Here is a 16,757-nt window from a genome sequence, read left to right on the forward strand (position 1 = left end):
CACCAGCCTGCGAGCATGAGCTGCAGGGCAGGCCGGGGCTGTGGCCAGGGCTGGGCACAGATGCTGCAGATTAGAGAATGAAAAGCTGGGAGGTTTCTGCTGAAGACATTTTTCCGTTCGTGAGGCCATGGGGTGGAGCGGGCGAAGGGAGGGGAGGGTGAGGGGGGGGCAGCGCCTGCAGCAACAACAAAAGGCAGAACAAGGGGGAGGGGAGCACGAGGGAGAGATTTTTGATTCATACTCAAAAATTACCCAAACTTTATTGCCAGAATGTCTACATTTTTATGTGCTTAAGCACAGTGAGTTATGGAAATCTTAGAACAATGGAATGATCTCCTTCATTGCCCTCGATGCGCTCGAAGCCACCACCCCTCCTCACCAAGTGGAATCTCTTTTTCCGTTTTATCGACTTGCAAAAATGCCTCTGCTATCAACACCCTCCTCGTGCATCTCATAAATACCAGGGTGGGACACGGGGCTATTGGTGGGTGTTTTTTATAAAACCCATCTCTGCCCCAGCCCTTCCTCAAGAAACGTTTTTACGGCGTTCGGTTGATTTGGCAAATTTTCTACAAGAACCTGCCCGAGCAAGAGGGGCTGCGAATTCCTTGACTCAGGTCCAAGCATAGAGCTTTACTGGTTCCCCTGCTCTCATCTTTGCTCTGTGGGAGTCCCCTATCTGTCAGTCACGTACTGATCTTATAAATCCTCTGCTGCTCCATGTGAGAGCGTTGCAGGGTGTGCCTTACACGCTCCATCTGCCAGGTAAGGGACCGCAGCGCCAGCAGCTCAGCCCCAGCGCGTGTTTTGCAGCCCTGGACATGCAGAATAAAGCAGGTTTTTTAGGGGAGTTGTAGGGCAAAGCTTGGAGCAGACCCATTCATTTCTGAGCACAACAGGAGCTGAGAAGGGTGGATGCTCCTCACAGGCACCTCCGGCAGGACACGCACGTCCATCCTCAGGCATCGCGGCCAGGCTCTGAGCCGGCAATGCCTGGAGCAGGGATGCTCTGCTGCAGGGAAAAAATCCTCCAGGCAGCAGCTGTGTGAAGGAAACCGTCACAGAGAGTGCAGGGAGGGTCAGCAGAGAGCACACGCCGGGGTGGTTTCCTCCGCTGCCGAGATAATTCCTCCCCACCCCTCCGAAACATCGTCCTCCTCGGCTGCGCTGCCGGAGCAAAGCGCGGCCACACAGCCCCGGGCTCTGATTTACAGCCTGCCAGCTGATGGGGCTGCAGGCAGAGAAAGTGCTGAGCTGGGAGAAAATGAGGACCAGACCGGGGAGAGGAGGGGGGTTTTGCCGGGAAGGTTTCAGGAGCCGGAGTTATCCCACCCTGCCTTCGTGCACCGGCCTGTGGCCGAGGAGGGGCATAGGGAGCAACTCTGAGCTGCAGGAAGAGCTCTGGGGGGAATGAAGGCATGGATGGGAAGGCCCAAGGTCTGCACAAACCCCTCTGCTGATCCCCCATTTCCCAGGCCATCCTGCCCAGCTCCCAGCCCGCCAAGGAGAGGGAAGCTGAGTGAGCCACAGGAAAACGTCTTCAGCCCTATAAACCGACACAGTTGTTTATAATATTCCTAAGTGCCATTGCGTGATGATAGCAGTGCTCTGACAGGGAAAATTTACTTTTTTCCTTCTTTTTTTTTAAATAAAATTAGAAAGCTGCAAGTCCCCCCGAAGATGTTTTGGCCATTGTCCTGGGTTTGTTTGTTTTCTTGCTTCCCCCAAGTGACACAGGGAGGGCCATGGCTTGCTGCTGATGTTCCAGGTCTGTCACATCACCAACAGCTCCCTGCTGTGCTCAGCCTGAGCTGCACAATCCCAATCCCTGCTGGCACTGGGCTGGCAGCCCAAATCCTGGGGCAAGAGGCTTTTACCAGCCTCCTTCCAGCCACCCACTGGCCACCCTGTCCATCCATCCATCCATCCATCCATCCATCCATCCATCCATCCTCCCATCCTCCCATCCTCCCTGCCCTGATCCAGGGCTGCTCACAGTGGGGGAACAGGGAGCAGGGAGCAAAGGGACAGGGAATAGGGGCCAGGGAGCAATGGAGGATGGAGCAGGGAGCTTAGAGGAGCCTCTTGCAGCTCCTTGTCCAAAGCACCAGCAGCTTTCTGAGCCACCCGTAGCTGAACTTCCTGGGGAAGAGGCTTGGATTTGAAGGATGAAAGTTAAAAGTTGTTGACCTTCTGGATAAAACTTATCTCTGCACTTTTCACATCCCGAGGGTTGAAACCACTACTTTGTCATTACTTTTTGTGTGGAAAGACTCCTCCATAGGAGTCAAGAGCTTTGCTGAGGACGCTGCAATTTCCTGCAATCTCCAGTTTGCTTATATTGCGCTAAAACCAAACAAACAACCCCTGAAAGGCAGCAAGAGCTGCAGGAATCTGCTTGGCTAAAAAAAGAGTAGGGATTTATCAGGGTTTCAGGCACAGCATGTATTCTGCAAGGCCACGGAGCCAACTTAGGGGCACCCTCCAGTGTGCCCACGCCTTTGGGTGTCACATGTGGTTGTCCCCCATGGGCAGGGAAGGGGCTGACATTTAACTGACCTGCCCTCCCATCAGCCAAGGCACAAGGAATTACAGAATCACAGAATCAGAGGATATCCTGAGCTGGAAGGAACCCACAAGGATCGTTGAGTCCAAATCCTGGCCCTGCACAGACACCCCAAAATCCCACCCTGTGCCTGAGAGTGTTGTCAGCACTAGCTTGTGCCTGGGGTTGTACAGCTGTGACATTCACGCTTTGGGAAATGTCCCATAGATAATTAGTCCCAAGTGGGAGCTGCCAGCAGAATTACTGTCCTCTGGCCAGCACCCACCTCAGTGCCTGCTGTTTAATGGCATTTTGATGATGTGCAGATTATACAGCAAGGCTGAAGGGGCTGATGAGGAAGCAGGGGCTGCCAAGCTGAAGGTACTCCACTAACTCCACTCCTCCCATGCCTGTGTGCCCTGTATTTTGGGGGGACTCTGTCAGGAATGCACCAAGACCAGTGGCTCCATCACCTGTGGTGGTCTCTGGGCACACAAACTGTCCCTGGCACCCAGGAAATGTTGGCCAGAGAAGACAAGTGAGGGGGGAACTTATAACAGCAGCCCAGCTGTGACTGATACACAGTCAAGCACCTCAAAACTTGGAAAAACTAATTAACAGCCCCCTAAATCCCAAAGCACAGGAGAGGCATCATGAGTCTGACATTTGGCTTCTCATCCCTGAGCTGCGGGTCCAACAGCTCGCAAGCCAGAGGTCAAGCTTCCCGATTCCTCTTTTTGATCTGCATCATCCACATTTTTCCATGTTGTTGGACACAAGAAGAGTAAAAAAAAAAAAAAAAAAAAAAATCCCTTTGAATTAGCAGGCAGGGCGAGTCTCTAATTGCTTTCCCAGCTCCTCCCTGTGTCAGGTCCGGATGGCTGCCCAGGCACCCGCACACACCCGCTCAGCCCAGGAGGAAAACAGCAGAGGGAAGAACAAGTGCTGCAGCTTGGGGTGGATAAACAGGCTCTGGGAAGGCCTTAAATTAAAGCCCAGCAGCCCAGAGCTGCCCCAGCTCTGCTGCCATCCCCGTGCCCGTGGTTGGAGCTCCCGGCCCCGCGTGCATGGGCCGGCTTGGCAGACAACTCTCTCTCCATTACCAGTTAATGCAATGGAACTGGCTGACAATGGGCTCAGGGGCTGCCAAAATCCAACATCAGGGCTGCAGATGTCCCTGGGACCGGCAAACCCTGCTGGAAGATCCCTGAGGTACGAGAGGTTACCCTCAATTTGCTTCAGATGCTGCTCGAGCCGGCCCACGGCCACGGCGGGAGGAGGGGCCTCCTCGGGAGAGAAAAGATAAATCCAGCTCTGCCTCCAGACTCTTATTGTCTTCTCTGGTTCGAATTAAGTGACTGGGGTCATTTTTTATCTGTTGCAATTTGTCTTTTACCTGAGGGCAGTGCGGAAAGGAAAGAAGAAAAGGTGAATCGAGCACGAAAGCAGGGAAGGAGCAGAGTCTTTAGGAGATAATTAGTGAACTGACATCAGGTTCTCCCTAAAACATCAAACTGGAGATTAAATGTAGGCAGACACTACTAATTCCCTGCCAGTGGGCCCGGTGATAAATCAGCACCAGTGGCTGTGGCTGCACAGCAGCATCCAGCCCTGATCCCAGGGATGTTGCAGGAGAGGAGCAGGATGGACACCCCAGCTCCCACCAGTCATCAGCCTTATTTCAGCACTCCCCCTAGTTTGATTCCTAAGAGCCAGGAGCGATGCTGATGCAAAGATCCAGCCCAGCAACCAGACAGGCACAGGGTGACGCCAGTGCCACCAGCAGAAGAAGCCACCGAGCTCTCGTTGTTCCAGGCAACTGAACCACAATGGAGAAAACAATGTCTCCTCACAGCATCTGCTCCGTGTTTCCACAGCCAGTGCCAAAGGGCTCTGTGTGTGCCTCGCCTGGAAACGCGGGTTGACTTTGGTCAACAAGTATTTAAAGAAATTGGTTGTTTCATCAGCTGCTGTATTGGAGGCAGATGAACAGCAGGAAGCCTCAGGTTAGTGACCATCAGCGCCACGGGGCGTGGGGAGAGCTGGCAGGTGGACTTTGTGCCCTTTTTGATGCTCACATCAGCCTGGCTCACCTGCACAGAGCATCACTAGGGCTGTGTGGGAACACCAGCACAACCTGCAGGGTTTGTGCCCACCGAAGTCCCCTCAGCATCTCTGCCCCTCAGCCCTGCCCGGCAGCGAGGACACCCCTGTTCTGGAGCCTGGACTAGTCCCAGGAAACCTTCCCACTCTGTGTCCCCATTGTAAACAGAACCCCACTTCTTACAGCCCTGCAGAGGCACAGGAGGAGCCTGTTTGGCTGGAAGTGTTTGCTGGGGAGACACCCAGTGAGTTCACTGGTGGGGCGAGCCTGGGTGCATTTGGGTTCTGGCTTTGGAGGAGGGCACATCCCTTGTGGAGAAACTGCTTGGCAGAGGGGGGAAAATGGGGTATGTAGTGCTTACAGCAATCTGATCTGCCCCCAAAACCAAACGATTTGCCATTCCCAGGAGTTCTATAGAATCATTACAAGAGGCTCCACGCTGCCCACACCAGGGAGGCATCCCTGGCCATGGCTGGGGCTGAGGATGCTCCACCACAACCCTGGTGCTCCCTGGGGTCACATCCCTCTCTCTTCTCTGTCACTGGGACATTCCCTAGATGTCACAGGAGTTTGTCAGCGCCTTCCTCCCAGACCCAAGCCCAGCCCAGGAGGCAGCAGAGGAGATTTATTTCCTCTGACAGGCTCCACACACGCTGCTATTTCTCTTCATTGCTCTTGACGGGCCTCCTGCCACACTGGGCAAACTTCGGGGTCGGCCCAGAGCCAGTGTTGGGGTGGGGGTAAGATGTGAGTTGTTTTCAGGTGGTTTCAAAGTTAACACCCCTGAGGCACCCCTGGGTTTGCAGAGGTGAAATCTGTGTCTGTTCTGGGTGATTTCATCATCAAGTGGCTCCTTGCGTAGATTTTCCTTGTCTTCCAAAGCAGGGAGCTTCCCACCGCCAACCTGGCCTGGCATCAGGGTGCCATCTCACAGCCCCCCTGCAGCATTGAGCCCCTCACCAGCACCAGCTGGGAAGGGAAACCTTGCTTCCAGCACCTGGAAATCCATCCAAGATCCCAGATCACCTGCACTGCCTTCCTACAAGTGTCTCATGGGCAGCCAAGCTCCCCACAGAGCCCCCCGGTGCCACAGCCCAGGGATACCCTGGGACACAGGGAGAAAAAGCATTGCCTTGAATTTACCATATCAAAACTCAATCAAAACAACTCCTAAAGTAGAAGTTTAGAGTGAAATTTAGACCTGGCACTTTGATCAGAACACGTGCAGCCCCACGCCCAAGTGGTCTCTTTTCAATATATTCGGTGATTTAATGAAAAACATGATTTACTTTTTGTTGAAAGCAGACACATCTCACATTTCCACCGAAGGAAAATATAAGCTTGTAGAAAACAACAATTTGATGAAAACCTGTTACTCCTGCCCTGTCTGTAGCACCCAGGGAGAGCTTCATCCCAACACCCAGCTCACCACAAACCACACGCCTGCCTCGGGTCAGGTTCTTTTTTTTTTTTTTTTTTTTTTTCCAGCACTCTGATTATTTTTTCTCCTGGGGATGGGGCCGGGAAGGACTCAAGCCTTCAGCTCAATACAAATCCTGCCCTTTCGGTAAAGTGTAATAAACTTCTTCCCCTGACACATAGGAAAATGTTTTAAGGCGAGACTTTATAGAGAGCATCAATCACTTCGGAGGTGATGGAATTGCTGCAGAATTATAAGCAAGTCTGAAGTGTCTACAGAGGACTCTAAACACTGTCTTCTATTTATTCTCTGTGTCCTTTGTAAATGTAAACTTCGGTGGAGTCCGGAGGCCCTTCCGTCTCCACGGCTTGTCAATCCAGCACCTTTCACCACCGCTAAAATCACAATTAAAAAAAAAAAAGGGGGGATTACAAAAACAAACACAGAGCTCGCTGGCGCGAGAGTGATGGCTGGGGACTGTTCTGGGAGCTGTGCTGGGATCCCGCCCTGCATCTGCATCTTCCCACCCTCAGTGTGCAGGAGTAGGACCCCCCCAGAGCCGCCTCCTTCTGATTCCCCTTCCTGCAGGAGGCGAGGGAGGTGAGGATGGAGCAGGACGCGTGTCCTGGCCACGGCACCCAGTCCTGGGTGCTCACCTGTGGAGGGTCAGGAGCAGGCAGAGAAAGGCCTGAACTAAATCCCAGATCCTCTCAGGATCCACAGTGAAACCCATCCATCAGGATTCCCATCCAATGCCACTCCCAGTGTGAGAGCCATCGAGGGGGCACACAGCACCCAGTCCTGACTGATCACCTGTGAACCCATTCCCACCTCTCAGAGGGGCAGGAATGGGGAGAGAAAGACCCAAACTAAACCCCAGAGAAGACAGGGATGGAGACCTGGCACCCACCTGTGCCCTGGTTGTGCACAGGCAAGTTTTTGTCTCCCCCAGACACTATCAGCAAGGAAGGGTTAAGGTGCCCTCCCTGCATAAACATCAACTGGAGCTCTCAGAGCCTCCAAGAAGATCACACAGAGGACAGTGCACTGACAGCAGGATGGAGCTGGGTGTGGGAGAGCCATCCCAGCTGGAATGCTGCTCAGGGGAGTGAGAACCGGAGCGGGAAGTGACTTTTCCTTCCACTGAAAGAAAAAAGAAAAAAAAAAAAACAATAGATAAAAGCTCTATAAAGTTTAAAAGATAATCTATATGAAAAACTTCTCTTTGCCAAAATAGCAGGGGAAAAAAAATATTTTATACATTGAAATATCCCACAGCTGCTCCAGGGGGGAAAGAAAGTAAAAAAAAAAAAAAAAGTCTATTTTGATAAATACCCTGCACAAGAGACTTGATCTGCCCCTGGAGCATCCTGATCCCAGCACACTTTACCAGCCAGTGTGGCACTGCCTCTTGCCAGCACCTCTAGTCCCCTCAAATGCCATTTACCCCACAAGATAATTCAGAACACAGTTATTCCAGCAGTAAAGCAGCATTCTGGGGGCTCCCCCACAGCACCCTCACCGAGTCATGATGACAGACCAGAGCTCAGAGAGGGAATGTGAGGCACAAGCGTGGGGAGGTCCCCCTGCACCCCCTGATGCTCATTGTGAATCCACATCTCCCGTGCAGGGCTGGGATCCCCCCCGCATGTCCCACTCAGAGCTGTGCCCCCCGCAGGTCCGTGTCCCACGCAGGTCCGTGTCCCACGCAGGTCCGTGTCCCCGGCTCGGTGGCCCCTCGGGCCCGTAGCCAGCAGGTAGCGCTGCGGGTCCGTCCCTGGCTCCGCAGTGTCGCTGCCACCGCCCGAGCTCCGTCCCCGTCGGCGTCCCTCTGTCCGTCCCACCCCCGTCACGAGTGACAACGAGCGTGGGGATGCTCCAGCACAGCCGCTTCTCACCATCCGAGCGCGGGGATCGGGATGCCGAGCTGGCGGTGCTGCCTGACGGGATCCCACCGTGTGGGGGACCTACCCATCGGGATTCCCGGTGTGGGACCCATCCACGAGGATTCCCGCTGTGACTTCTGATGTGAGGGGCACTGGTGCTGGCGGATCTGTGCGGGCAGGGAAGGGGAACGCAGTCACGTTTGTGACAGGTCCTTTTCCTGGCACGCTCCAGAACGCCCAAACATCCCAATGGCCCCGCGGCGTTCCGCGGCTCCCCGGCTGTGCTACAAACAGCTGATCCCTGTAGGATCACACCCGCAGCCTTTCCCAGGGCTGACCCGGAGCATCCCTGCCTCCCCAGCCCGCTCCGTGGCCTCCCCTCCCTGTCTGCGGGCGGTTTGTTTGCACTGAGGAGTCGCTGTAGCAGAAGTGCAATTCCAGCAAAAGCTGGCAGAGAATCCAGGGGCCAAGTCCAGAGTAAAATTCTGATAATGCTGTGTTTATATCAGGAATTTCTTTGGCAGATTAATCACATGAATGAAGTAACAGATGGGACCTCGCTGGAGATGCTGTAACTGGAATTCCAGTGCAGGGCCAGGCTGACAGTTCACCCTCTGGAAGCGTAAGGACCACCTCTGCAGGGAAGCAGTGAGGAGGTTAAGCAGGGAGTGAAGCATCACCCAAGGGTGAACTGTCCTCCAAGAGCCAAACAAGAGGAACCAGGGCAGCAGTTCATGTCCCCTGGCACACGCCAGCCCCTGCTTCCAGCCCTGCAGCATCCGAGAAATGATGGGCACGGGGTGGGCATCGCTGCAGGAAAGGTCTCGTGCTCCTGATTCCAGCCTCACCCTGGCCACTCGCCGGTTTTGCCAGCTCTGGGCTCAGGTTGCACTTGGAGATTAAAATCACCCAAGGTCAGAATTCCCCAGGGAGCAGCAGGGGACCAGCCCGGGCACAGCCGCCAGGCTCTGGCATGTCAACAAGGGACAGATACAGCCACCACCCGCCTCAGCTGCATTTCACTGCCCAGCAGTTGGGATGTCAAACTTCTCCCAGACTGGGGAATTATTTCCAGAGTCAGGAACGTGCCACGTGCCTGTTGGAACAACCTGTAGGTGTGCCCGACTTCCCAGGTGCTGCCCCCAGGAGTGACCAACCAACCAACTAACCCTGGCAAAGAGCAGGGGAGGGAGCAGAAGTGCCAGGAGTGAGACCAAGAGGCAGAGTGTGGGAAATGCTTCACTGACCCCAGACAGCTGCTTGCAAGAGGCAACAGACTTCCTACTACTTCCTTCTTCATTTGGAGAGGAAGGAGGTGGATCCTGATCTTTGCATATCTACAACAAACCAAAGCACACCCTTAGCAGTGACAAGCAAAGGGGAAGGTGGCAGCAGTCAGTGCCACAGGACTGGAGCCTTCCCCTCCCTCAGCCCTGGCACAGCACGGGACCAGCAAGCACAGGCTGTGGGAAATCACTCCAGGATGACCTTTCGATGCTGCAGGTCCTGGAAAGCGACCTGTGCCAGCTGTGTGATCAGCTTACAGCTCCTCTGCTCCTTCCAGGAGCTGCTGCACTGCTCCCACAGCCGGAGCCAGGCACAGGGGTGGGAATGTGGCACCAGGAGAGCGTGGTCCACACATGCCCAACACGGGTTTTGAGCGCTCCCTGGTTCTCACAATCTCTCTCTCAATAAAGCTGCCCACAGCTTTACTGAGTGTGATTTGTGAGAGCCAGCGGGTTATTTTAATGACGCAGCAGCTCGCTGAGGAAACACCACTTCCCCTGCTGCTGGGTCCTCCCAGCACGCTGCAAGAGACAGCTCCAAGCGAGGGGCATCAATCAGATCACGGTGGCCTCTTGCAGAGCAACAGCTCCAGGTGAGCCGGGGTAGAGAGGAGGCTCTTTGATCTCTTCAGAAATCTCTCCCCTGTGCCTGAGCGCTGCCCACGAGAGCTCACCAGTGGCACCAGCTCCATCCACACACTCCCAATGTTCCCCCCAAGGTTTGGGCAGCACCAACAAGGCCTCAGCACAGCGGGGAGGACATGTGCCCAGGTGTGAGGGGCAGTTGGGCACCAAGCATCCCCATTGCCTGTTCCCTCCTCCAGATCCTCGCTCTGGAGCCAGCAAAGCTTCCTGCCCTGGGGCCGAACGAGCCGCTCTCCCCTCAGGCTGCAGCGGGGGAACATCTGGGACCCGTTAGCTGGGAGCACATAAAACTCCAGGCTGTGTTAGTCATCGGCCCCGTCACGCTCCCTCCTCTGCCGGTGGACGCGGCGCTCGCAGAAGCGACCAACAACTGCTGGTGTTTCTGTCAGCTCCAATAAACAACTGCGGCGAGGGCCGTGGGGGGAGAGGGGGCTTGGCAGCTCCATCCAAAAACAACCAGTTTTAAGCAGGAGATCCTTTTCGGCTCTCCCCCGGTGTGCTGGGTGGCACCGGAGGGAAGGGGGGTCTGAGGGACGGGGTGACTCTCTGTGAGTGAGTCCCGGACCCCCTGCCAGCTGCCCCAGTGCCCGCCAGCACAGCCACGGGAGCTCCAGCCCGTGGGACCCCACGAATTAACGAGCCATTAACATTCTCACAGTGACATCTCAGGGATAAATTGGTTGCCGGCTGATTTGCAAAGCATTCAGGCAAAATTATTAGGAGGAGGGCTGGTGGGGAGCCAAGGGCTGGGTCCCCAGGGGGGGCTGGGAGCTTCTGGGTCACTTGGGTGTTCGTCCCACGGCCTCGGGAAGCTCAGCCCAAGGTGCTGTGGGCTCCCAGCTGTGCCACCCAGGCCGACAGCATCACGTGCCAGCCAGTAAACATGGCATAACTCTCACCCTCATAAAGGGCTTAAGTGCCCTGGCACTGTTGGATAAACAGACCCGTGTGCTGAAGGCACACAGCAACTTGGCAGAGGTCCTGGAGGCATCTCAGCATCTTCACAACCCTCCTGTGCCCTGAGAGTGGCATCAGAAGGGACATGGAACCCAGTGCCCACTTCAGACCTGCAAGGGGCATCCAGACCCTGATGTGGGTTGTGCCTCAAAATTGGGAAGGGTTTTGCAAGAGTGTCTGTGGATACCACGTTCCCACAATCATCTTCCCAGGGATGGGCAGCTCTGGGAACAACACATGTGCACTTTATCACCTTCTCTCATATGATTCTCTCCCCTCTTTCATTGATTCCTGCAGGTTAAGCTACAGCCCAGCTCCTCAGATTGGGTGACCTCATGGCTTGTGCTCAAACAAAATAAACAAATAAAATTAACAAACTGCTCCCTTGCAGCTCCCTCGTGAGCCAAGAGTTGAGTCAGAGCCATTCCAACCATTCCCACCTCTCCATGAGGAAATCCAACCTGCCTGCACAAGGAGCTAGGACTGGGACACAGGGGATGGGGAGAGAGAAGTTCCCGTGGGGCCAAAATGGAAAAGACAAGGAAAAATAAACAGGCAGCAGTGAGTTGGCAGTGGGGTGCTGGGGGCACAAAGTCCCATGGAGGAACCTGCATCTGTCCCTCATCAACAGCACTGTCAGACCCCACAGGAGACCCCAGGTGGAAACAAAAAAAGAGCCAAGGTTCCTCATGCTCACTTAGTTCAAGGAAAAAAATCTTTCACAGGAGTGTCTCTCCATCTCCTTCTGGAGGTGATTTGGCTGTTAGAGGGCTGGGAAGCTGTTGCTGGAAAACCTGAGCAAGGAGGAGAAATGTCGCCCCAAATTTATTGTATTTACTTTCTCCGGTGTTTTCAGAATTTTTTAGTCTTCAATAGTTTATATTATACACATTTATCAGCTTTCCTCCAGGCTTTTAACCCCAGATTCACTGTCTCAGGTTAGAGCAGAAAGTGATGGAATGGGCATTCCTGGCACATCTGCTGGGGGGGGGGGGGGGGGGGGGGGGGGGGGGGGGTTGTGGCCAAATTTAATCAAATGGCAAAAAGGAACCCAAAACAAGGGTTGCTGCACACTGAAATCCTCAGTGTGTGTCCCTGGCACTGTGGGTTTCCTGTGGGTCTCCACCACACCTCCTCTCAGATGTGGGACTTCACATTTGCTTAGGAGCACTCGTGTGTTTTACTGTCGACATATTCATCAACACTAGGTTTTGATCTTTTTCTTTTTTTAAGGACAGAGATGGACAAAACCATTTTTTTTTTTTTATCTAAAGAGGCTTGCAAGTGAAACGGCCTATTTTGTAGAAATCTTATTTTTAAAAAGCATTTACAAGCCTCCATCCAAGAAGCCAAGGCAGCCAGCAGTGACACCAACCCCACCAGACCACCCCAGCCACAGCAGGAGGGTGATATTCCCCAAAATAAGGGGAAATCACAGAAGCGAAGGGAGGAGGGGGGGGGGGGGGGGGAAATAGCATTTTTAAGCCTGGGCAAATGTGTAGGTAACGAGTAAATTAACTCCCTGGCTGCGAAGCCATTGAGCGGCACAGCCCCGAGAGCGGACAATGGGATCAAAGCCGGGATTTCCCCGGGCTCAATGGAGATCCCACCGGGAGCCGGGCTCTGTGCCCACCAGAGCGCCCGCGGCCCTAAAGCTGCTCAGCCACCTTCAAAGGAGCCCACACAGCCCCGAGCAGCTCCCGGGGTGCCGCACAATTCCCAGGTTTTCTGGGGGTTTGCTTCCCAAAGGGAGGGGAGCGGGGCTGGCAGAGGCACCCCCGGTGACCCCCGTGCCCGGAGGGGCCGCCCCCGCGGGGGGATAATGCTCGCTCCCGCTGGCAGGATTAGCCATCTAGCAGGACAGCTGAATCAGACTCCCAGCCCTTAACAGGATTACGCTCCCGGGAGCTCCAATGAAAATACAGACACCCTGCCCATGGAGTGGCCGGGCAGCTCCCCCTTTTTCCGCCCCCCACCCCCCCAAATCCCTCCTCCCAGCGGCCCCACAGTCCCCGGGGTGTGAGAGATACTCGGGGGGGTTTTAATGTCGTAATAAAGTGTGGGGCTGAGCTCCTCATGGAATCACAGGGAAGGGGCTTGACTTTCCACCAGCCACGGGGGATTTACATGGGCAGTCAGTGACAGGACAAGGGGGAACGCTTTTAAACCAGAAGACATTTAGGTTTGATGTTAGGAATAAATTATTTATTGTTATTTATAGGGTACTGAGGCCCTGGCACAGGTTGCCCAGAGAAGCTGTGGCTGCTCCATCCCTGGATATGTCCAAGGCCAGCTTGGACAGGGCTTGGAGCAACCTGGGCTAGTGGAAGGTGTCCCTGCCCATGCCAGGGGGTGGAACAAGATGATATTAAAGGTTCCTTCCAACCCAAAGCATTTGAGGATTTCTAAGATTCTATGATTTGGGTTCCTCAGGATCCATGACGATTCCAGCTGCCCCCAGAGCATCCCCCCAGGCAGGAGCAGGAGGCTGTGGCACTCTGGCTGTTGGAATGGCTGGCTGTGATCCAGGACCCTGTGCCACCCAGCAGCACGCTCTGCTGTCACCCTCAGCACAACACCCAGACTCCTGCTGGAACCTCCCTGAGCCACAGCCAGTGGGTTGCAGCAGGGACAGCCCATGGAGCTGGGATCCCATCCCAGCAGTGCCAGTGGAGCTGGGATCCCATCCCAGCAGTGCCAGTGGAGCTGGGATCCCATCCAAGCTGGCAAGTGTTTTCCACTGCCAGGGTTGATACCCCTGCTACCATGGCAGGGGTCTTTCAATATCCTCAATAACTCTGGATCAAACCCTCCATTTCCATGGAAACCCAGACCTTCAGGTGTCCATCCCTACATTCCTCCAGAGAGGTTGGATGCTTCCCGAGCCACACTCCTCACCCCCCAGGATTAACTGGATAACCAGGTCAAAAGCAAAGCCCGAATTCAGCTCAGCCAGAGGCCGCTCTCATTACATCTCTATTTCCTTGAACAGCAGATTTGCACCAGATCAGACATTTTTAAGGTCTGGGGAAGCACCAGGCCAAACAGAGCTGTACATTTTCCAGGTTAACAATGATTTTCACCTGCTCCAGCCCGGAATCACCACAATAGCTCTCGACAGCAGCACGCAGGTTATCAGAGTAAAAGGCTGAAAGCACAGCTTGCTGCCCTGACTCCTTGTTGGATTTCAGAGAGGCTGGCGACTGAAAAGCTGATCCAATTTATCCACAGTTCATTATCCGACATAGCATGACACTGGGACACTTGCAGACATAATCCAGCTTCCTCCTGCCTTGCAAGATGTATTGACCAAAGGCAAGAAAACAGAGCATTAATAGCTCTCTGCTGTGCAGCTGAATCTGGGCAGCAGCAATGAGATTCTTTGGGCTATTTCTATCCAATCTCACACAAGAGTAAATCAGAAGCTTCTACAGACTTCCATTAAATTTCTCCCCATTAATACCAATGTGGCAGAGCTCACAATTTGTCCTCTTTTTTTTTTTCCTCCTACTTTTCTGATATTTTAAAAAATGCTAAAACTCTTCTGCTCCTAGCTGAGCTTAAGATAAAAGTTAACCTCTGAACCACAGCAGCATCTTTCAAGTAAGGCACAATGCAGAGAGGGTTTTTTACAGCAGGTTTAGCTCAGTAATGTGTGTTTCAGACAGCATTTGCCCTCATCCTCACCTGGCTCCAGGAGCCAGGCTACAGCATGGTTGAAACTACCCAGAGAAGAAGCAGCTGCCCCATCCCTGGAAGTGTCCAAGGACAGCTTGGATGGGGCTTGGAGCAACCTGGGCTAATGGAAAGTGTCCCTGCCTGTGGAACAAGATGATGTTTAAAGTTCCTTCCAACCCAAATAGCTCCACAATTCTGTGATAAACAAGAGGAGAAAGATGCCCTGTCCTCTACCCCCTGCCCACCTGAATCACACTTGAGAGACCATATTTTGCCACAGAGCCCCGGTGACTGCCCTGGGAGATGCCCCGCAGCAGAACGAGGGCTTTGTAATAACCTGTTATCTGATCTGAGCTCTCTGGCCTTTCCTCCCCGGCAGACAGTCCTTCAAACCCATTCAGGGACGATGAGTCACTGAAGAAGCACTTCAAATCCATCCTGGATGATAAGGTTAGAGCTATGTGCCCTGCATTTCCTGCCCTAGTTTGGAGTTATGCTTGGGCTCTCCGCACTTCCTCGCTTATTCCACCTACTTTCTCCTTCCAAATTCCCTGCCACACCAAGCTGCAAAACCTCAAGCAGTTCAGTGGAGATTCATCAGGACTCGGTGACCATGCTGGGGCTGCAGCAGGGAGCAGTCAGCCAGGGTGGATCTGGTCTGGGGAGGCACAGCGTCGCCTGCTGCAAAGGGCAGAAGGAAAAAAAAGTGGGAACCTTGACCAGGAAAGCTGTTGTGATGATGCCACCAGCCCAGGAGCAGCTGCCTGCTCACCCTGGGACCTGGCAGGTGGCTCTGGGGTGGCTCAGCCCCTCAGGGCTGCAGAATGGGCTCACAAAAGGCAACTCAGAGCTGCTGAGCCAGCTCTGGTCACAGCAAGGGACATGGATAGAATAGACTCAGAGAGTCAAAGAATATCCACAAGGATCATCCAGATCAACTCTTGGGCCTGCACAGGACACCCCAAAATCCCACCCTGTCCCTGAGAGTGTTGTCCAAACCCTCTTGGAGCTCTGGCAGCCTTGGGGCTGTGCCCACTGCCCTGGGGAGCCTGTTCAGTGCCAACCACCCTCTGGGGGAAGAACCTTCTCCTGAGATCCAACCTAAAACTCCCCTGGCACAGCTCCAGCTTTTCCCTCAGGGTCTGTCACTGATCACCAGAGCAGAGATTTGTGCTGCCCCTCGTGGTGAAGCTGCAGCCCCCGACGATGTCTGACCTCAGTTTCCTCATCTCCAGTCTGAACTCACCAACTGAGCTCAGCCACTTCTTGTGTGGCTTCTCCTTTACACCCTTCACCGCCCCCACGTCCCTCCTTTGGATAATCTCTAACAGCTTCACAATTTTCTTATATTGTGGCGCCCAAAACTGCACACAGGGCTGGGGGTGAGGCTGCACAAGCACAGTGGGTCACCCTTGCCCAGGTGGGTCACCTCCACCCAGGAGAAGGTGACCCCGGTGTCCGGGAGCTGAGTGTGGGTTCACGACCAGCAGCAGTAAATCCTCATCACTGTCAGGCACTTGTCTGACTCACATCTCTGGCTCAGCAGCATCCCCCTCGCTATCAGTGGTGGAGGATAAGAAATTTGCCCTGCATTAGTGAAATGATTACCACAAGTACTCAGACACCGATCGTATTCCCGAGGAAAAGGAAACATAAATCCTTCCCTGCACTGACAGCGACAACCCGCATCCCCAGATAGGGGAGAGCTAATTAAACCTGGTCATTCCAGCCAAAGCCCAACCAGCCTGTTTGCACAAGCCTTGTGGTCAGAGCACGTGCAGGATTTGGCCCTATTTCCCCATTTTCATTAATCACAGGAAAAATTCTCCACTTAGGAACAATGCAAGAGATATACCTGATAGGGGTTTTTTTTTCCCCCCCACTTGGCCACTTCCCACTTGGCAGCAAAGATGAAGTTCTGCCTTTGCAAAACATTTTGAAACCTGTTTCTGTTCCAATTCAGAATCACCCACCCCAGAGCTTTCCAGGTTATCTGTAAAAGAAAACCCAAAGAAATGGATGGCTTGAAATGCTTCAGCTGATAAACTCAAAATATATTTATTTTAACTGTAATTTGGGTTTGCGTTCTGAAGGAGAGAGATGTTAAAAAACACAGAACAAAAAGTCATCAAAAATGGGAAAGGTTGTTTTGAAACTGAAGAAACAGAACCATTTTTGTGGCCCTAGGGACCACCTTCCCTCTCCCCCAAAGTTTGACAGAGTTTCACAAAACATT

Source organism: Empidonax traillii, unplaced genomic scaffold, assembly GCF_003031625.1.
Source record: "Empidonax traillii isolate 1590-97213 ecotype Southwest subspecies unplaced genomic scaffold, ASM303162v1 scaffold451:size1465578, whole genome shotgun sequence".
In the NCBI taxonomy this organism is placed as follows: domain Eukaryota; kingdom Metazoa; phylum Chordata; class Aves; order Passeriformes; family Tyrannidae; genus Empidonax; species Empidonax traillii.